This window comes from Crocodylus siamensis, chromosome 10 (assembly GCF_052110815.1).
Source record: "Crocodylus siamensis isolate JL-2025a chromosome 10, ASM5211081v1, whole genome shotgun sequence".
Taxonomy (NCBI): domain Eukaryota; kingdom Metazoa; phylum Chordata; order Crocodylia; family Crocodylidae; genus Crocodylus; species Crocodylus siamensis.
Window position 1 is genome coordinate 52280635 of NC_143404.1, and position 22474 is coordinate 52303108.

The following is a 22474-nucleotide window of genomic DNA, read 5'->3' on the forward strand; positions in this document are numbered from 1 at the left end:
TGTTGCAACCAGTCAGGCCATCTGTGGGGTCTTCTTCAAGCCAGGGTGATGGATGAGTCCCACACAGCAACAGAGATCACTGAAGCCATGAACCACTTGGTGCAGGGGTGGCTCACTTGGCAGGGCAAGCTCACCCGTGGTTTCATGGTCACCGACAATGGGGCCAATATAGTCAAGGCGGTGCATGATGCCAACTTTCTTGGCATCTGCTGTGTGGTGCACAGGTTCCACCTCATTGTCAGGGACAGCTTGGTATGGGACAGGGCTGCCAGTGATGGTGCCAGAACCACCAGCAAGCTCATTTTGAAATGCAGGAAGGTGGCAGGCTTCTTCCACTGGAGCTTCAAGGTGGGAAAGATGCTGTGGAACAAACAGGCAGAGCTAAATATCCCACAGCACAAAATTATGCAGAATGTAGAGACTTGGTGGAACAGCACATATCTAATGCTTGAGAGACTGGTGGAGCAACAGAAGGCTATGCATGAAATGGCTTTGCTCGGAGAGATTGGTATCAGCGGCCCCCTTAACAGAGTTGAGTGGGATACCATCTGCCAGATCTTGGTGATCCTCAAGGCCTTCCTCGAGGCCACCAAGACCATCAGCACTGGTGATGCCCTCCTTAGCCAGATGATCCCTGTAGTGAGGGAGCTTCAGAGCCAAATGGAGAGCTTTCAGGGGATCAATGCTCCTGGCTGGGGCAAGCTGCTGTCATCAACTGTGCAGGCACTGGTGAGGTGGCTGAAGGAGGGCATCAGGAAATGACTTGATCCCTTGTGGTCCAGTACGGTCCATGTGTTGGCCATCATGTGTGACCCAAGGGTGAAGGGCAGAGTATGCAGTAGCCAAAGCCTGAATCAGTGGATGGAGGTGCTGGTGAAGAGAGTCAGAGAATGGCAGAGGCGGGGGGAAGTGGAAGAGGGGGATCCACTGTCCCATGCTAGCATGCCATCCACCAGCCAGGTTCCTCCTCCATCACAGACCCTGCCGATGTTGGCCAAGGGCAAGGCTTCCATGGTGGGGTCTAGAGGCACCAGACCCCTCCATCAGGCACGCAGTGCTCAGGCCTTGTTGGCTGCCTTAACACACAAAGTGCACCTTAACATACACACAAAGTTACACATCACAAGTTTTGCTTGTCAGCAGGTTTAGGTGCAGTTTCCCTGCACCTATCTCCTTGAAACTTGACAGGGTTTGTGTTCTCAGCAGGGGCTATGCTCCCTGCTGTTCTTCTTCAAATCAGACAAAACATGATAAAGTTATAGGCAGTTTTGTGATTCCCCACTATAGCCTATGGGCAAAATGTCGAAACAGCAAAACAGTTTTGATGAAATGAAACAGGACAGTGCTTTGAAACAAAACAAAACTCAGAATGAAACACTGTCCTGTTGAAATGACAAAACAGAAGTTGAAATGGTGCTGTTTTGCACAGCCCTACCGCTTAGCCAGTCAGTCCCCAACTTGTACTCACGCATGGGATTGTTCCATCCTAAGTGCAGGACTTTGCACTTGCCCTGATAGAACTTCAGTTCAATATAATCCTTCTTATTATTGGCTACTAGAACTGTGTCAAAAAGGGGGATAGAGAGGGTTTGCCTTGCAGGGGACTCCCACACCCCCAAACAAACAAACAAGCCTGTTTTCGGTTGGAATAGAAAGAAAACCAAAAATAAAAAAATAAATTAAACTCTGCAGTGAACTGTATATTTTGATAAAATTTTGTTTTGGGAATACCAAAAGAAGGGTTTTGTTAAATGAAGAGCCCCCGGCATAGTGGAAGCCCCACGCTGTCTACAGTGCAGCTGCAAAGAATGTAAATGAAGGCAGAATTCAGCAAGACAGGTAATTCATGCATGTGTATGCTCTGCAAGTTGTAGTATTTGGATATTATTCTTTTTCTTTGATTCTGATGAAAGGCATGTAGGATCTCTAAATCCCTGGGGAGTACTAGAAGGGGAACACTTGGTATAAAACAACATGAAGGAAATCAAGCATCCAGTAACTTTGAGGAAAATTTTAGGAAACATTTCCTCCTTCTAGAGCCATTTTTTGAAGAATCATGTCTTCCTGAGGAGATATATTTCACTGAAAGGACTGTTTGTTATGGTAGCTGACACCCCTGCCAGCCAACACTAAAGAAAACTGAGTGATTAGAAGAGTCTGAAAACTATTGCTGCAAGGGAAAAAGGACGAGGAGCAAGGACAGTTATTTTTAAGCTCTGAACTATGTAGCTGCTTCTGCAGCACTGAAGTTATTATACTTGTTAACCATGCAGTTACTTTTTTCCCTCTTTCTTCAGACCCATGATCAAAGTTACAATTGGTGTCCTGTGAATCACATACAAAGGCCATCAAGAGAAGATGCTAGGTTGGTGTAGTAAGCGAGTCCATTAGACTTTAATGTTTGAATGCTCGGATCAGTTTGTGAAAGCAAATTGCCCACTGATACCATAGTGATAAAAAGTATGAATGCCTGGATCAGACATACAAATAGAAAGCACCAGGATCTTTTATAATATAAGGGGATCTTAGATGTGGGGAGTGTATGTGTTGGTGGTATTCAATAAAAAAAATGAGCTATATACTCCACAAAGGAAAGAGCAAATAGTTTCTTTTAATTATTATTTTATATTCTGAAATTAAGAACAGCAGGTAGGGAAGATACTGCAAACAGATTCCAAGAGATGTTGTAACCCTCTATGCTAAAGCACATTTTCTTAAAACAGTCTTAGGCTACCATACTTTAGGCTTAGGATTAAATCTTTTTTGGGGTGGAATCTGATTGGATCCTGAAGTCCACATAGAAACTACAACCTGTTTTTCTTCTATGGCCTGCTGGTTTTTTATGAGTACTGAGCTGCAGACAGTTCCTTTTAGTCCAAAGTAAATATAGAAGGTATCACATTAGCCTAGTCTGGAGGAGGAAGACTATAAGATAGATCTACTGGTTTTAAGTGGAATAAAGAATTATACTCAAGCTGCACAAACCTGCAGCAGCTGCAGTCAAGAGAACAAATCAACCACTTATTACTTCTCCTTCAGTGTTTTTAAACATTTACAGAGTGCCATCAATAACTGAATTAATTGTAAATGGCTGATAGTCTATTTGAAAAGCCTTCTTTAATCTGCAAGAACCAGAACAGCTGTTCAAGGAACTTTCCATCAATTACAATAATTATTTGGCCTTCAACACAGTCTTCGTATACCTCATGGCATGATCCTGCTTAGCTAGTCACACTGGGTTTTGCACTAGTAAAAGTAATGACTGGGCCTGTAGATCATAGAGCAAATGGAAATGACTTATTCATTTCTTTGTGTGCACTCATTATGGCTCTTCTTTATTGAAAGGGAAACATCCACAATTTTGCTAAGCAAAGAATCCTTAACATTCACATCAAGGAGAAGCACTCCCCCTAGCCTGGTATATGCTCTGTAATGTACCAAAGAAGAAATTAATTCTGGGTGTTTTCTGCTGGCAGCCTTCTTGCTAAATAAACCCATATCATATGCATTTCTATCAGTTGTGTAGTACCCTAGTGGCATGGATGGAAAACTGATCTCCAGCCTGATTTCATTGTACCAGAAGATGAATATTTGCATTTAAAATACTGTGACAAAATGGTTGCCATTTAATCACTTTTTCCTGATAGCATTAAACTGGCATTAAACAGTTATCCTCATTAGGGACAACATGTTGCAGGGCCTCCAAGGGTTCCCAACCCTGCATGTGGGCTCTACATCTATTGTTCTATATCTTAATGGGTGCACTATATACTCCTGTCTGTGGCTGAGCTATTCTGTTAAAAGTATAAGATTGAGGGAAAGTATGACTTTCCTTCCTCTTTCTCCTTTCTGGGTGACTTGTGGCTGTGGAAAAAAACTAGCTGGGAGCTGCCTTTGCACCTAAGTGAATGGCAGGCCTGTAGGTGCAGCTAGCCATTACAAAAAGAGTTCTTTGTAGACTCTTTCTTGCCACACCCAAATATAGGCCAACTACAAAGCACACTGCAATAGAAACTTACTTTCACCAAGGGAGTGGGTGACTCACTAGGGAAATGGTACTTCAGTGGTTGTAGTACCAATTCATGGGGGTTAGTAATTCTGTAGGTAATATGTACACATATAGCTGGTAGTATGAGGCAATGGCTTCAGGAACAGACCCCTCGGCCACTAGCTCCAAACATGGTGAGCCAAAGGACCAGTTCCATTTGCAATGGCAAAATCAGGAAATACATGCAGAAGCAGGCCCTACAGACTGCTTACCAGAATATAACTGTGAAGGAACTGTTGTTACAGAATAAAGCAAAAGCAGTTACGCAGTGGACTTGTGACATTCCGGCTCATAGAGAAAGTTTCTTCCTAATTTCATTAACTAGAGGTTGCCTTCTGTGCATAGCTTTAAACCCCATCCAGCCATCTCACTAGAACAATGTACTAGAGATTTTCAGAACAGTGAGAAGTTTGGTTGAATTTATCAACCTTGCTGTTCACAATGTTGTGTTTAGGATTAAACACACAAAAGCATGATTTATAGCTTCTGATTAACAGCTTCTCTCACAGCACTGGGGTCTTTTTTTTTTTTTTTGCAACATGGCTGCCATCAGTGGAAGCATTGACTAATATCTTCCTTCTGAAATAAGCACTGTGGGAAGTGCTTCAGAAGCTGTGCTGAGAAAACTGCAGTGTGAGGGAGCAGGTGGGCTTGCTTTCAACAGAGGTCTTTAAAGTATATTGAATATTCAATAAATGGAAGAGAAAAGCATATCTGGCTCTTGTGTGAGGAAGCAGAAGCAGAAGCCTAGTTGGAAGAAAGATCCCTAGTGACATCTGGTTTGAAGAAGCAGTCTCTGCTTGTGTCCTCTAGAGAGATGTCAACATATCAGAGAAGAGCACCATTTCCAGGAGGGGTTATTTAACACCTCCTACGGAATAGACTTTCCACTCAAATTCCAGAACGTCCCTTTAACCCTTGGAATACACACTTACCTCCTTTCTCTTTTTACGCTGGCCAGAATGAGGATGAAAAATCATCTCGTCAACTCCTGCCATCTGGAACAGCCTTTCTTTGTCGGTCTGCCTCATCAACTCAGGCATTTTTTAACTCAACTGAAAATGTCTTTTTTCCCTGTTCTCATCATAGTTTTCTTCATCTCCTTCTAACTATAGTATGTAATTGTGTCAATATAATAGGTCAAATTCTATTATAAGTTACACCAAAGCAAAAATGTGAATTACACAGGTGTACTTCAGGCCCAAGGTACAATTACCAATTTCTTTGTCATTATCATTTATTACCCTATTTTGCAGTGTCTGAGATGCATTTTTCCTCTGAAAAAGGAGGTCTAAAAGTAAGGTGCGAAGGCTTACCAATCACGATCTGTGCCCAGGGAGGCTGTGACAGCAGCAGGAGCCAGGTTGGTCTCCCAGCACTTATGCTATTGGTAAGGTGCATCTTATACACTAGCAATATTCACTGGTAGTCTGTGGGCTGCTTGCAGCCTGCAAAAAATTAATTTGCTTTCTTCCCCACCCCCAGCCCTTACACAGCCACGATTCCTCATATTGCTCCAGCTGCATCACCAGCTGGGGTCTCCAGGCTTCTCCTCTGTCCCCTGACTCCCACTTCCTGCCCCTACTCTATGGGCAGGTCAGAGTGATACAGCACAGCCTGAAGTGTTGGGGGAGCCCAGGGCTTGGGGTGCCTGTGTGGTGCTGTGCAGTGGGAGAAATGGCTGTGGAGCAGAAGGTGAGACCAGATGCATAATGCTGTGTGCTGGGGAATCCAGAGAGGTTGTGTAATTTCCATCCTTGGAGGGTTTTTTTTTTTTTTTGGAATTCTTAGCCTGGACCCTGGAAAAACCAATTTGTAGAACTGAAGATTTTTAAGGAGGAAGAAACTGTAATCATGTAGTCTGGCTACCAGAATAACATGGGTCATTGACTCTCAACCAGTAATTTCTGCATCAAGCCTATTACTTCTGTTATAACTGTGGCATACCTTTGACAAAGTTATTTAGTGTTGAGTGAAGGACTTCAAGTGATAAGAAAACCCACTGCATTCCTGGAAAGTTGCTCCAATGGCTAATTGTCTGCACTTTGCAAAGTCTGTGATTTATTTCTAGTCTGCAATTATAACATCTAACCAATACAGGTTTTAAAATTAATCTAAGAACTTTGGGTTTTTAATGAGGACTAGGTAGGTATCCATATTCCAGCCATATGTCTCACTATTAACTCTGATATTAAATGTTCACCTTCCCTGTAAGGCAACAGGTTTGTAAAATTTTATGTAATTTAATAAAGTCACAAGGAATGGCCTGTTTACTTATTTCCCCAAACCCTCTTCTAAAGAAAAAAGGGCATAGTCACAGTATTTTTCATAATTTTAAGATTGTAACATTTGGTCTGAAAAGGGACACACACACAGAATTCCATGGATCAGTTTCTAATGAGAAAAGCTGAAGCAGGACAGTATTTTGGATCTGAAGACCTTGAACAAATTCTTGTAGGAAGTCACCCAAGTTCAGATTTTACAGGCAGCATTATGAATAGTGACTGGAAAGTAACACATAGAGGGAAAGAGTCTCTATAGGTACTATAAACTGAATAGTTTTGGCCAAGTCCTCTATTGTTCTTTTGACAGCTCTTCTTGAGAACATCCTGGGCAAGGCAATGAAGGACTTACTTGGGATGCAGCCCAATCACATTATCAGAACTAGGATCATACATCACAAAATGTTGAGTGGGTCCAGATGTTTTGTTGTGAAAGTATTGGTGAGACACTTTATACTGTTATTGCCAATGTCATATCTGTTCTGTGATTAGGGAGCTTCTGCCTTCAGTTCTGTCAATCACTCAGGAGGGAAGAAAAGCTTCATGAAAGGCAAAAAAGTGAAGAGCATGTCACAAAGAGCTAGTAACAGGAGTCAATAATGCCAGAGGAAAAAAATGAAACACTGTCAGAACAGACATTAAATATTCTCAAGGCACCCTTATAGCTGGATAAGATGTGGTTCCTTATCCCATGAAAGCTTTTGAGATACTAGCATTTGTCTCCCAATACAAATTACATTGGGGGCTGAAGTCTCAAAAATATGCATGATCTGGAAAAAAAAAAAGAAGAAACCCTTCCACTTTGGGTCAATTCAAATATTTCATTTTACTTATTTTGATTTTGAGAGTTCTTTTAAAATTATTTTTATACTATAATAAGTGTAGGTTTCAAAACAAAAGTGACTGAGTACCAGAAAACCATTTTTCCCCTCCAAGTAAAACGCAATCTACCACAAGTGACCTTTTCCCATGAAAAGGCTTGTTTTCAATGAACTGGCATTTTCCAATGGAAAAAAAATGTTTTGCTGAAAAATTTCCATCCAGCTCCAGCAAGTATTTCTTGATGCGTCTGCAACCTTTTCCATTTACTTTGCAAGTGCTGGCTATGGCTCACTGAGAACCTCTTATGTACTCAGAAAAGTTTAATATTCCCCACAAGCAAATGGGAAGAAAGAGCTGCCTACAAATTATGAGTCCAGATAAAAAATGACTTCAATGAATATTTTCCTTGCACTTTACTTAAAGCAACTTGGCCAAAATTCTAATAAGATACCTCTGAAGCAAAGTAGAGGTAACTGTGCTCAGCTTTATAATCTGTTCATCTTCATTTCAAATCTGTTGCTTTCAGAGGAACATACAATAGGTATCTAATGGGGCTTGGGAAAGCCACATATTTCCCTTCGTCTGCACCTTTAAAGTAAATCAACAGTATCAAGCAAAAAAGAACTAAATTTATTTTGCTTGCCTTCAATAAGTACAATTGTTCTTTTAGCCCCAAGCAATGGTCTTGGGAGTAAAGTATTTTTTTTAAGACATAATGCAGAAACAGAGCTCATTCACTCCAGCAAATCCTGTTTAATCCTTGGATTTGTACCATTTGCTGACTAAATTGAGAAATTTGGCTGTGTCTAATCCTTTGGCTTCTTAAGAAAAATGGTTTATTTAAATATTTAGCTGTACTTCGTCAACATCAGAGGGGTGATGGATGACAATAATTATACTGGTTGCATCTCCATTAACATGCCACTTTTTCCAGGTATGAAGTCTGCCTTTCTTAAGGTTTGTTTAATGATTGGAACCAATGAGGAATTTTAATGACCCTGTAGTAACTATCATACTTATCTCAGCTTGGATTTTAGCACTCATACAAGTGGATGATGCATAGCACTGGTTAGAGCCCTAGCGCTGTGCAAGCCCCCTCAACACTGCATGACTATCTTAGCTTAGTTAAAGTGAGCTAGAATATGCTAGAATTCAGATAGACTTAGGTAGCTCTCCATCTGCTTAAAAGATTAAGGAGAACATTTTTCTGTTACATATATACATGATCATCACAAGCCTGGATGCTATGTCTGAGAGTGTTTTATTACAGTATAATAGATTATATAATTTGAAGCCCCACTGGGATTGCAGACTAGGGGTAAATCCTGAAGTCAATGAAATACTGCCTCTCCTCATTGGACTACTTGGCAGAGAAATACATTAAGGACTGGGCGGTGCTGATATGTTACTGTAAGTGGTGGGGGGGGGACACATAAAGAGGGCATATACACTGCCACTGTGGTAAACCCAACATTGCTTCCAAGTCATAAGCCCCTCTTTGATAAGTGTGCTTCTGGAATTAGGCAGTGTAGCTAGTAGAGCATGGCCATGGGTGCAAACAAAGAAGCTTACTGGAGATGGAAACTTGAGAGTGGTTTTAAGCATCTGTCTGTAGCCACACTAACCTGGCAACAGTATCTAATTTTTCTGCATTGGTGCACACTGACCAGGAGCAAACAAATGTGGCACACTTCTCACGGATGCTCCTGGGCTTGCCATGGAGACACTATAGGCACACCCTTATGTACCTTTGATAAAAACTTTAGTTTGTCCTCTCAGACCAGATGATAAAGTAGGACTAGTAGGAATTCCCATGTTCCCTTTCTTATATGCCAAAATCCCTACTCTATGCATACATAGCATTTTATTTACATATTCACACCACACAGTAGTCAGAAGGTTTTTCTGGATAGCAGATAGGTAAATTCACTGTCTTTTGAATCATTAGTTTTATTGTTACTTATAGAACTTACTAGATAGTGGACTTAGTTCCGCTTTGGGTATGCTTGAACAATTCCCTCTGAGGTAAGCATACTGGTCTCTTCAGGCAGAAATGGTTCCTGTGCAAGGTGCACAGGCAAGTTAAGGATATTGTGAAATAAAACACCAACATGCAGTTGTAATGCCTGATTTTTCTTTCTCTTATTTTGGGCCAAACCAAATGTCCATTGGGAGGGATATACCAGCCGAGGGCGTAGGAGGGGGAACAGGGCAGAATAAGCATCTTTCTATGTGTAAGCAGAATGCGTTTCTTTGTATGTATAATAATCATCAACAAAAGTACAGGCCTTTTAAAATGCATATTTGTTTTCTTATATTACCAAACCATGACCACTTCTGCCACTTAATGAGTGGAAATATGGGTATTTAAGGACTCACTATGTTATCTCCTAGCTGTGACATGGATACTCAAGCGAGAAGTCCTCTTGTATATTTGGGATACAGAGAAGATTCACAAAGGTGAAACACGAAACAACCCCCCCTGCTTATTCAAGGCCTAAGATTCTAGTAAGAAGAAGGTATTCCAGTTTATCTTTCCCAGTTATTTCTTAAGCTGTAAGTTACTGTTTCTGTCAGAAAGAGCTGTATGCATAGGTAGAGCAGGCACTTTAATCTGTCAGTCCAAAGCTCCAACCTCAAGTTTCCATTTTACCCTTTACTACAAAGAAACAGGGGCTACCTTAAAAACTGATTAAAGCCAGACCACACAATGTATCTATACAGCATGGTTGTCTAAAAATGGGAATGACAGATTCTCCACATTAATCTTGCCAGAGTTACAGCCTTGCATTTAGTGTAAGAGAGGCAGCTGCATGAGTGATTCAGTGAGGTTAGCTCCTGCAGATTCTATTACTACTTTACCCAAATGTCAGAATCCCTGCCTTCATGAACCAGTGCTCCTTTCTGTGAATCAGGGCTGGGCTAAATTGAGGTTTCCAGGGTTGAAAGACATCCATATTCCCACCAAACTAAGTTATAGCAGAGAATCTGAAGGTAAGCTTCTCACAGTAAGGATTTCCTGCCATATTGATTACTTTCTCCATCAGAATTTAAGAGAGCAAGTGTCTTTTCGCCAATATGGATCTTTATTGTAAACTGAGAGTGGCCATCACCTTGCTTCTGTGATATCATCCCAAGCCACAATCGCATTAGATCAAAGGGGTGACCCTAATGGTACAGGGAGTTAAAGTAGTTCAGTAAGTGGTATTTTTCCTCCAGCTGGTGAAACTTCTAGCTGATGTCTTGACCACTTGTGGTGATTAAAGATCATGATTTTAGAACAGAAGAGGGGTGTAGAATTTAATTTATAATTTGCAATGAATAATTTGTTTGACTATTTCATCTTTCATCCTGTTCATGAATTTTCTGAGAACAGATCACGTAATTGTTAGATTTATTCCTTATACATTATTTGTGCTTTTTTTCTTCTTAAACTCGCCACAGATTCCCTGTTATAATTTACTACTTCCATTATTACAGCTGCTCTGTGCTGTGATACAGCAGACCTCCCACATACTTGGTAGTATGTCAAAGGCATCATAGCTCAGAAGCAAGAGCTGAAGGCTCTCCAGATATTAATACTTAGCTATGAAGGATCCCAGTAACTACTTAGTAACATGGTTAAGTTGTATGGTTAAGTGAACAGACATTTTACAAGGACTAACAGAAAAGGGAAAGGGTACAAACACATTGAGACACAACAGTTTAATTATAGTGATCATCTGAAGTATATTGGAGTGATTCCTAGCTTAGCTCTTGGACTAGTCCAGTAGAGGACTACGGCTCCTCAGGCCTAATGTTTGCAGTATTTTATCCAGTCTAGTCTTTTGTTCAAGAGAGGTAGGCAATTTTCAGGGTTCCTACACAGGGGCATTCATAAGAAGTGGTCCTAGCCCAGGGCTCATGGGCAATATCTAGCTTATGGGACCTACCATCATTACTTGTGGCTACATTAAGTTTTACTTTCTACAGACATAGGAGGTTTTTACCTGCAGCATATTACTTGTTTGGTATTGCTCCCCACAATCCAGGGGAGGCTGAAGATCACTGACTGTAGTGTTTCTCACTGAGAGTTTCTTTGTTGTCTCATTTTTCTTCAAAAGTGTTTCCTGAACAGCTGATTCCTGTCCTGTTAGTAATGAGTGTACAAGGCCTCCCACAATCCTCAGATGTTTATAACTGTCCTCTATACAAAGAGGAGAATTTCTATTTAGAAGGCCCAATCCATAGTCATAGAATATTGGTGCTTCCAAACTAATTCTTTCTGTCTAAGATAGACTGACTGCAACAGCATTCCTTAAGCTCTGGTGCCACTAGAGTCTGAGCTTGCTGATGGCTCCTTGTGTTTAAAAACTCCCTTTCTTCAACCTTCTGGCTTCAGGACTCCTACTTAATCTCTTCTATTCTGATGGACAGGTATGTGTCTGTACTAAACTCTAACTGAGCCCTTAACTGACATTGCAACCACCAGTTTGAAGAATGTGACTTATATTGTGAGTCTGTATTAGTTACTATCGACAATATCAACAACACACCAAGAGCAGTTTATTATGCTACTAACACCACTCTGCAGGGCTAACAGCAGGTGTGAATGTCTTCCCCAGTTAAAAGAATCTGGCTTTGGCCCCACCTGAATTTCTGAAGCAGGTTACTTCCTGCAGCCCTTTTGTTTCTGTCAGTGTTCGGTCATTTCTCCCTCCTCTGTTATGTGATTGAGCAGAAGACATGAGGTGTTTTCCTTACAAATGGGCATAAGTCCTCACAGGAAAGTAAGAAAACACTTGTAGAAGAGCTAGAAACAAGCATATTTTCTCCCTCTTGTATTCTTTGAGAAGGAGGGTGGATTTCCTAGGGAGTATGTCTAGAAACTCTCTCTCACCTTCCTTCACTGTAAGCTTGGTGACAGGAAGAAGGTTAGTAGGGAAAAGGAACCTTTCACAAACAAGGAGCAGCAAACAGGCCAGTCTACAGGGAAGTTTGTTAGGGAAGGTTTGCTTGGAAAGAGGGGAAAGAAGAAAGAGGCAGTGGATTAAGAGATCCAGAGAAATGGCTGGAAGATGTCATAATGACAGATCCACAGTCACTACCAGATCTTCCTCTGCACCTGTGAGATGTCTGTCCAGGAAGAACTGCTCACTGTTGAGACTTCCACCTGTTGGAATTGGATTTATGACCCAGATACCTTGTTCCATGAGGATCCAAACCCTCAGACTTACCATGACTTTTCCATTTGATAATAGGCAAATGTTATTGATACACAGGGATAACAGATAAGAATAATGCAGGCAAGGCAAACAATTATATATCTACCAGTCCTAGGGCTATCACAGAGGGAAGGTACTTCTGGTCAGTATGTGACCTTCACCCTCAGGTCCTCTCTTGAATGTCAGATGTCAGTAGCCTGGAGGTTGAGGGCTGAGGTCCACCTTCCCCCACCCCTCAACAGGGTGGGTGAGATGGACTGGCAGTGTGCCCTCTGTCCATGGTGGCCTTGGATTCCTCTCTTGGGGACCCTTTGCTGCTCTGAAATCCCTCTGTTTGCATTCTTTCTCCTCCTCTGATGACTCCTCATCCCTGGGCATCATTGATTGGTTTCTCTGTGGTCATTATACTGTCCATGTTCTGTTCTGCTGGCATATTCCTTTGTTTCCCAAATCCATCACATGCACACATCTTAATTTGGTTATTTACCAGTCTCCTAATTTGGTTCATCCACCGAAGCTAGAAATCCGAAGGGCTCTGCAGTTGGACACTGTGACCTGGTACCAATGATGCAGAGTCCTCTATCTCTGTTTGGGTACACTGTTCATGTTATAGAACAATGTGGTATATGTCTTCAGTTTCCCAGCCTGTATGTCTTCTGTTTTCAGACACAGAAGGCCTGGAAGGAAACTTTGTCACTAACAGGCTTTTAGAAATCAATTAACCCATTCCACCCCCCAGACCATTGTTCTAATACAATATCTACTTTACCTACAAGCCATTTCCCAAAAGCAAACCTCTAAATACCATTTTCTATCCATCATCACTCAGGTCCTAGTTTGGCATGGTCCCCTCCCCCAGCTCCTAGTACTTACCAGCTCTGAATCCAGCTGCAGCTCCCTGCAGCAGCCGCCAGAGACTGTCCGAATCATAGAAGCTCTCAGGCTCTTTTCTGAAGATTCAGAGAGCTTTGAAGAAATTTGGACCTTTTGGTCCCCTGATTTGATTTGGATTTGGAGATTCGGCCACCAAATCGGGCCAAATCTCCTCCAAATCGAATCACCACCCAAAGCTTCACACAGCCCTACAGATGACCTCCTGATATCCCTTCCAACGCTAGTTTTCTATGATTCTACTGTAGTTTAAAGAGACAAGAGGACATTTTCTGCCAGGAATAAAAGCATACCCACTGTCAAGCATGCCAGACACCAAGGTCTCATGATCAGCCTCAGAGGGATGCCGCTGCATTGCCAGAAAACTTCAGGATTGGAACATGCTTTCAGGCACAGGTTGTCAGAGCATAGTCAAGACCATCTTGACCAGAAGACACTGCCACTGTAAGACAGCAATCCCTTAAAGGCCCAGAAGTAGGACCTCACTGGACACTGCCCAGAAACTCATCTATCCTGGAGGCAAATGGTATCAAAGGTAGGCTCCAGCCAAAGGTGTGTCTAGAATTTTGAAGAGGGGGTGCAGATGATGAAGTACATCATCACAATAAATACCACTTTTTAATCCAGTTAATAATAAATTAAAGCTCTACTAATAAGCTAGGGGACTGTTGCTGTATTATTGTCCCGGGGCACAGCAAAGGAACAAACCCCAAAGGATCCAAGGGGGACTCTGGGGGGCAGCACACCACTGGGAAAGGAAAGAGGAAGAAAGAATAAACAAAAACAACTTACCGGTGGAGGAATCATGGTGGGGCTGGAAGCGGTGGCAGGAGTCGCGACGGAGCGGAAAGCGGCGGCGGGACCCGCACGGCTCATTAGCTGCGGTTTGTTTAAAGGGGAAACAGCTGGGGAAGCAGGGGAGGAGAACCAGCTTAGGGGGATAAGAAGGGAGAGTGAGTGGGTAAAAGGAGAGGAGCGCTGGCAAGAGAGCCGGGGAAGAAGAGCTCCCAAGTGCACTAGGAAGGTGGAGGAGCTAGGGAACATTGCCTCTGACTCACAGGAGGAATCTGAATTGTGCCCAGGGGAAGACGCTGCTGTCAGACCTGACAAGACCCAGGTGTCCCGACTGTATGTAACCTTGGGGGCGCATGGATAGCCGAGGCTAAAGGCTTCGTCATCTCAGGTGGAGGGCGACGGATATAAGAAGTAAGAGGGGATCCTTACAGGAGGATGGACTGAGACTCCACATCCAGGACAAGGACCCTGACCGAAACTCATGGAAGGGATATTCCTCTGCTAGGGGGGCTTAGCAGGTCTCGCGAGGGGGGGAATCTGTGGTATTGCCCGACACCCTTCAAGAGGAAGGGCACTTAGGTTAAAGGAGATAGCACCGCAGTAGGCATACCTAAACCTTGGCCTAGGAAAGGTTGTGAAGGGACCTGGAGGGGTTTCTATAGCCTTGTGATTAGTTTATTATTTTTGTCACCACCTTTGCCGCTTGTTTGTGAGGGTTATTTTCTTTATTATAATTGTTTGGGTCTCTAAAGTTAGAGGGAGCCAAGATCCCTAAAGGCCAGACTAGCCAAGAAAGAACCAGGGCTTCCTGGGCCCCTGCATGAGCCTAGCTGGAACTTAGAGGGACCCTACATCAAGGGAAGGGTCGGCTGTCGGCAACCATGATAGCACACCACTGAGGCTGGGTCTAGGGTGAGGTACAGGGGAGGTTAGAGCCTCGTGAAGAACATCACGCTTTGGCCTTGGGGAGGCAGCTGGCATCAGGCAATCGGACCCCTCCATCACTGAAATACCATCAAAGTCATGGCAGGCGGGATAAAGAGGGGAAGACCACCTGAAACAGGAGATCATGGGCCACTCCCTTAAGAGACGGAGCGAAAGGTTACCACCAGGCCCCTGGGCAAGGCGGCAAGGGACCATATGATCGAGGCCCGGCGGGTGCAATTATTTTGTTTAAAATCGAAGTGAAAACAAATATAACTTCTTTTTTTTAGTTAAAAATCTAATCCACAATCTGCAGGACTGTGAAATAGAAGCTATATTCCCATAAGCAACTAGCAGTCAGCAGAATTTCAGAACAAATGATAGCTTGATTAGTGGAATGTCAAGATCATTAAAAAGAAGATAGAGTCTTTAATATGCATGGACTAAAGTGTCTGGAAGGGATCAGTTAGATTATCATGAGTCATGAAGTCAATTACCTCCTTCAGTACTGTCCAAATAGAAATGTTCTTCCCAGGCAGTTGGTTTTAAAGTTTGGGTGGACCAGGAATCAAAGGGAGGTGAGAATGCACTAATGCACTCCTCCTGGTTCCAAGTAAAAGCAACTGGTTACTATCCAATAGACTGACTCATCCAATCTCTTTTATAGCTGCTTCCCCACAAGTTCCATTCATAGCTAAATCCCCTTGTAGCACCTGAGTCCCCTAATTTGGCTGCTTTCTCCTGCCTGTCATGACCTGATGTTAGAATTAATATGCTGTTGAGGAGACTGCCTTTGTGTGACTGGGGCCCAGTCATGGGTGTCTTGCCTCCCTCATACTCATCCCCATGATGCTAGTCCAACTACCCTGTGTGGAGATCCATCCCTCTCTTTTCCTTACTCTCTCTTGGTCTTTGGCTGGGGCTCTAGCCCACCTTACTTTGTTCTAGTCCCCTAGCTCATCTGGGCTTCTGTCCTCTCCTAGTCTTCAGCCTGGCTGAGCTTCAATCTCCCTCCCTGTGGATGCATCTACGTGATAAATTTACTGTTCAGAAGACTACTTAGCTACACAGTAAACATCTCAACATCTACAAGTGCACCTCTGTTAGGCTGGTACAAACTAATTTACTCTGCATCAGGTTAGTACTTGTAAATGCAAGTATTATCTAGCTGTGGCATTAAAAACTCTGCAGCAATGCTTGTATAGATGGTAACTTGGCTGGCTGGGGCATGAGGGTGCTTCAATGCCAGCTAGCATGTTGAACTGGAGGGAGCAGCCCTGGGCTGGCAGGCTGACCCCCTGGACTTCCTGCCAGCTGGGGATGCTCTGACCCAGCTCAACATGCTGCATTCCACATGTACATTCAAACAGCATGCCTGGGAGCAATATATTCTGGAGCAAGAAACCCTGGAGTTGATAAGATGTAGATGGTAAAATGTAGACTGGTTACCTGGGGTTAGCTCATAGCAAACAGGTTATAATGTGCCATAAATCCAATATCTATATCTAGTTCATGATATTTTGTACCCAGCAGATTTATGAAGTGAAGTTCTTTGGCTTGTCTATGAAAGGTGTTTTGTAAATTCCCTTTAAGGATTAGAATTGGGAGATTGGAGAGGCAGTGGCTGTCTTGTGAGAAGTGTGCCTCCACAGGTAGTTGGGTATTTTTGTCTTTGATAGATTTCCAGAGTGTGTTCATTCTGGTATGCAGTTGTTTAGTTTCTCCTATGTAGTTTCCATCAGGAAACTACAGATCATAGAATCATAGTGCACTGGATTCAGTGTTCTATCAGGGAACAAAGAATCATAGTGCACTGGATACTAGAATCAATAGAATCATGGTGCACATTCAGTGCACTGGATAAGCTATATTACATTTCTTGTGGTGCAGGTGCAGGTGTAAGATCCAGAAATGGTGATGGTTCTGTTGTGGAACATCATTATTATTGGAGAGGTGGAGATTTGTTGGCAGGTTTTACATTTCTTTTCCTGTATGAGAAAAGAGAAGAGCCCCAGGGAAGTAAGATTGTCCCACCTGAATTGCAAGCAGCTGTCCCAGCCCCGAGGCCACAAAGAACTATGCAGAGCTCATTCTTCATCCAGTGTTTCTGGAGGGGACAGGGAGTCAGCCAGAACTCCGAGCTAAAAAGAGACCTGGAGCAGGCAAAAGGGAGACACCAGGAACTGGAAATGGCTGACTCAGCCAGAGTGATGGCGGAGACAACCAAAGGTGCCCAGAAAGAAGCTGAGATTGGGTCTCAGAGCGGCAGCTCTCTGGACAGAGTTACCAAAGGAGAAAACACTGAAGGAAATGCTTTGTGGGAAACTGAAACTGCAGGGGGGCAGTCCGGAGGTACTGTAAAGAACCTAATAGCAGGGCTAAAAAAAAGGGGGGGATATCGTAAAGTTTGGAATATAAGGGCAGAGAAGTCCCAGTTTGTTTTCATTTCTCCTTTTCTTTAGAGTGAGAGGGAAGTCCTCCCAGAGACAACAGGATAGTATGTTTGCAACTATCTGGACAATAGGCCAGTAAAAGAAGTGGTTAAAATTCATGTCAGGTCTGTGCATTGCTCCAAGCCTGGTGAAGTACAACCAGGCTCAGTGGGGCTATTGATTGGCCAGATCTAGAGACCTACAAAGCATTTTTTGCTGCTTTGAGGCAGACTGTATGGACGGCTGAATTAACACCCGGTAGAACAGGTGAGGGTGTAGGGGTTGGTGGATCCCTCACTGCACTGAGGCAGATATCAAGAGTGAAAACATCGAAACCCACACACCCCAGCATTCTATTTTTCTCCCTTAACAACAAGTCATGGCAGATGAGATCCTGGACATGTGAGAGAGTCCAGCAAGACATCATCGTGGTCTTTGGCCAGCTGGCCAAAGTGATAAAACTGTCTTCGTGTAGAAGATGGAGTAAGAAGGAGAAAAAAAAAACTTCTCAGACAAGGTGATGAGCATTAGAGACTGACTAAAGTATAGAACAATAGAGGCAAGCATCTGCCCCAGATAGGGGCTGGGCTTTGGGTGAAAGCCCTCCATAGGGCATCCTGGCATGGTCTGGATCCATTTGGTGTGCTTTGGGCCATAGTAAGTTTACTTCTGGTGATGATGTTCATGAGGTTTGGTGCCTTTTTAAAGGCTAGGATGGATGGTTCTAGAAAGATCTCTTTAAGAATTGAGTCTTTTTTAGTATGGGTTGCAATTGTATGAGGATTTTCTGTATAGGTTGTAAGGAAGTGTAGTGTCATAACTAATGGTATGCAATTTGTGGGGTTTTCTTTTTGTACTGCAGAAATTTTCCATGTGGTATCCAGGTGGCTCTTTCAATAGTGTGGTCTATCTCTCTGGAGGAGGTTCCTTGTTGGTTGAAAGACATTTTGCGACTTGTGATGTGATGATCATGGGTGTTCTCCTCAGTGCAAATTCAATGATATTGGAGGGCTTAGCTATAGATTACAGCTGTGTTGGTGTGTTTAGGGTGACTGCTGGTTCTGTGTAAATATGTATGTTGGTCCATGGGTTTTTTGTATATGTGGGTTAGTATTTCACCATTCTGGATATTGATCAGTGTCTAAAAAAGAAATTTTGGTGCTAGAGTATTCTAGAGACAGTTTCATGGATGGGTGATAATTATTACATTTGTAATGGAAATCAATCAGAGATTCCAGGTCTTCGGTCCAAATAGTGAAGTCATCTATAGTATGCGTTTGGTGATACAGTTCTTTAGGAATTCTTCTTCCAGGAGGCCCATAAAAAGTTTGTCATAATGTGGGACCATTTTGATGCCCATAGCTGTACCCATGGTCTGGAGTAAGTGTTTGCTATTGAAAGCAAAGTTGCTGTGTGTGAGGATGAAATGTATAAGTTCAGTAATATCTTTGGATCTGTACTCTGAATTGTAATCTTAGTCTTATGTAATGCTGGCTTGGATGCCATCCTGGATTATTTAAGACAGAGCAGTTTTATGGCAGCTTCTCTTGCCTGTGGCATGCATTAGATTGCGGCATCTTCACACCATTGTGTGTACTCTTTTTCATCCCAGATCTAGTTCCTCCTATGGTGTCACCAGCGGCATAACTCTTGTGCCATGGTAACCAGGGGAAGCTGCTTAGGTTTCCTATTAGCAGCCTCTTCTGTTCTGGCACTAATGGAATTCTCCCCTCCCCATACTAGTTCATTCTCTGTTGCTTGGATGTTTATGGTTTATGGACCCAGAACAGGTTCAGAATGTCTGGCTTCCACTTACTCAAAAAGGTAAAGTTCAAAGCTCTAGAAAACTTCCACAGCTGGAAGCCCCTGGAGTAAGACATTTACTGAAAAAGTAGTAGTGATGTTATTTTGTTCAGGGTGCCTGGATTCCACACTACTCAATGTTAAATGCCCATTTCAAACAAACCCTAGGAATCCTTGCTCAGAACAGCAAAAGGAACACGTGACAAGAGAACTGGAGAGGTTCCAGAGCCAGTCAAGTACCTCTGTATAGTTTGTTCACAGATCAAATAATCTCATGCCTGTGATTTGATAGGTATGTCGCATGTCACAGCATGGGGAACTCACTCTCTGCTAGCGCTATTTTAAGGAAGCAGCATTCTTTTGTGTCAAGAGTGATTCTATGATATTCCAAAAAGAAAAATTGCACAGCTTTGTTCTTGAACAATTTCTGTATGGCTGACATATGGTTTAACTCAGAGGACTGGGTTCTTCCTTGCTTTGTAGTTAGAGCAAAGTGAATACAAGATCCAGCCATTCTAGTAATACCCACGCTACACTGCTCTGACTGTATGAAGTATAGGGCAAAGTGAATCTCATTCACTGTCTATCATACAACTAAAGATTGAAGCAAGCAGCTTAAAAATGACTTCAAAACCTCCAGTCTGTTCCTGATTTGTTTTGACGAAGGTACTAATGAGAACTCTCCAGGAAAGTTGGTGGTTATTTGCACACACACAGAAAGAGATGAAATACAAAAACTGATTACCTTCCTTGTTGACATTACTAGAGGGATAACTAAAGGTTATGCTTTCACTGAATTTTCAGAAGCAGGCATTAATGTTACAAACCTATCAGTGAGAAATGTAGGAGCTAATAGTAGGGAACACTTGTTATGTGGATCATGGTGCAGAGCTCTGTCTAACGGGGAAGACTTTAATGAATAGAAAATGTTGCCCTAATTTACCTCTTTTTTATTGAAAGCTGAAAATAAAAAGCTGATTTTTTTGCTTTGTGATGAGCCCATGTGCCTTCAGAAGCACTAAGTTATTTAAAAAAATAAAACATGCCCTTATAGTGGGAGGGTCTGGTTTGAACAACGTTCCTTATGTCATATTGATTTGGGTATCTGCACGTCGTTGTTTATACCTTATGATTGGTGGAATCCTCATTAACTGCAAAGGTAAGCAAAGACAGCCTCGATTAAATGCCTGCAAGTGGAACATTTTTAAATGTGTAAATAATTCAGGGAGCTTAGGGTAGAGTTCTTGGAAGGGGAAAGGGACAGTATGTTTGTTGACACTTCATAAGATTATCTGTGTCAAGGAAGCAAGCAGTTGGTAGTAGTCAATAAATCTGGAACAGTCAGAAATTACAGGGAGGATTCCCCTCAAGAACCAGGAGTGAGTGCAACACTTCAGTTCAAAGTAGAGACCCCTCTTGGTTTTGTAGCCTCTCTCAATTACCAGCTGATGTCAGATTTCTTGTTCCATTGCTGCCCTGCATTTTCTATTCTCTTCCCTTTCAAAGACACCGCCATTGACTTTCAAAAAATATGTGAGAAGGAAAGAACAAGATACAGGTAAAAAAGGAGAAAGCACAGGGCAGACACAGAAGAAAAGAAGAAGAGAAGCATGTAAAAGGGAAAGGAAAAGTGTAGTGTTGATTGCAGGGGCTGTTCAAGTTTGCCTCGATGAACCTATTTCTCAGTCCAAAATAAGTTTGTGTGAATGAGCTTTTTCTGGAAAATTTCAACCTAGAGTTTAGCATCTGACTATTACCTGACCATGAGACCACTGTTTATATGAAGATCAGAGTTGGGTTTTATAAAATGCCTTCTAAAGCAGGGGTTGTCAACCAAGGGTATGCATACCCCCAGAGGTACTTGGGAAGGCCCTAGCAGGTACACATGGGTGGGCAGGGCAGGAGCGCCACCACCCACCACCCCATGCCATTGCTTCCCGGAGCAGGGCTGGGGTGGAGTGAGGGCAGCAGCATCCCTTTACAGGCTGTACAGGTACTGCCCAGTTGGCCAGATGGGGGTGGGGAGAAGGAAGCTCGCATGTGATGTCCCCCCACCCCTGCTCCAGGCCCAGCAGCTGGGGGTATACCTATTAAAAAAGGTTGAAAGCCCTGTTCTAAAGGATACAGTGAAATACTTTGAGAAATGAGTTACATATTATAATTTATGACTGCAATTGACTGCAGCTAAACAGAAAACCTTTTTGTGCTGCCTTGGACAACAAAACTTGTTTTACTGAGTAGAAGTATGCTGAGTGAGAGATTGGGATGCTCATCCAAGGGAGTTTGGTTTGCCACCTCTCCCAATAGTACTGTTAAAATCATAGCACCTCCAACATTGCACTGTGATGTCAATGGCAACAATAAATACCTGTTCCAGCCCTATTATGAGGCTGGGATCCCAACCTGCTGATCTAGAGGGAGGGAAAATGAGATATGATTATAGTACATAAACCTCTTAAGGATTAGAGCTGTGTGAAACTATCATAACCTCAAACAAACCTTGCAAATCCCATAAATCAAAATGACTGTGTTTCTCTAAAATAAAGAGAAATTTGTTCACCCTCCCTCTACAATGCAATATATGTCAATTATTATTGTATGATAAACCTGGCTGGTAATTTACAGGGCACACTACTTAATGTCAGATTCCCTGACTTTCAGGATGAACTCCATTGAGTAACAGTGACTTCTGTATAAAAAAGACTGATACACAAACTCTTTTTAAGCATTCATAATTGTTGTCCACTGTTGTCCAAGGTCATTTTTACTTAGGTTCACTCCCACTGGTCTATACCATTCTGGTAGGCATGTCACAAATGAAGTCCCACATCCCATCTAAGTGCCACTTTGATCCCTTTCCCCCACCCAAGCTGCAGCTCTGCTTTGTACTCTCCAGCCTATACTCCCTCTCCCATCCACTAGTTCTGCTTTCTCCTCCCTGCCCACTCCCCAGCTTGTTGGATGCCATACACACACAGAGGCTGCCCATACCACTTGTGACACACATGTCATGGGTTGGCCATCCATGATATAGACCACTTCTTATAAAGCCTACCCCTGCAAGGTAAAATGGGGATATGTTGGGGGGCTTTTATAATGCTATATGCATGGGGTTAATCTGTATTGTAAAAGACTTGTGATTAGGTTTGTCTACCTGATCTCCATACTTGGGAGGTCCAAAACAATTTTCTTTACATACATTCTTGAAAGTTAAGTTGTAATTTCTGAGGATCTCTCCCTCAACACAGTAAGTATAAATAAAACAAAATAAAT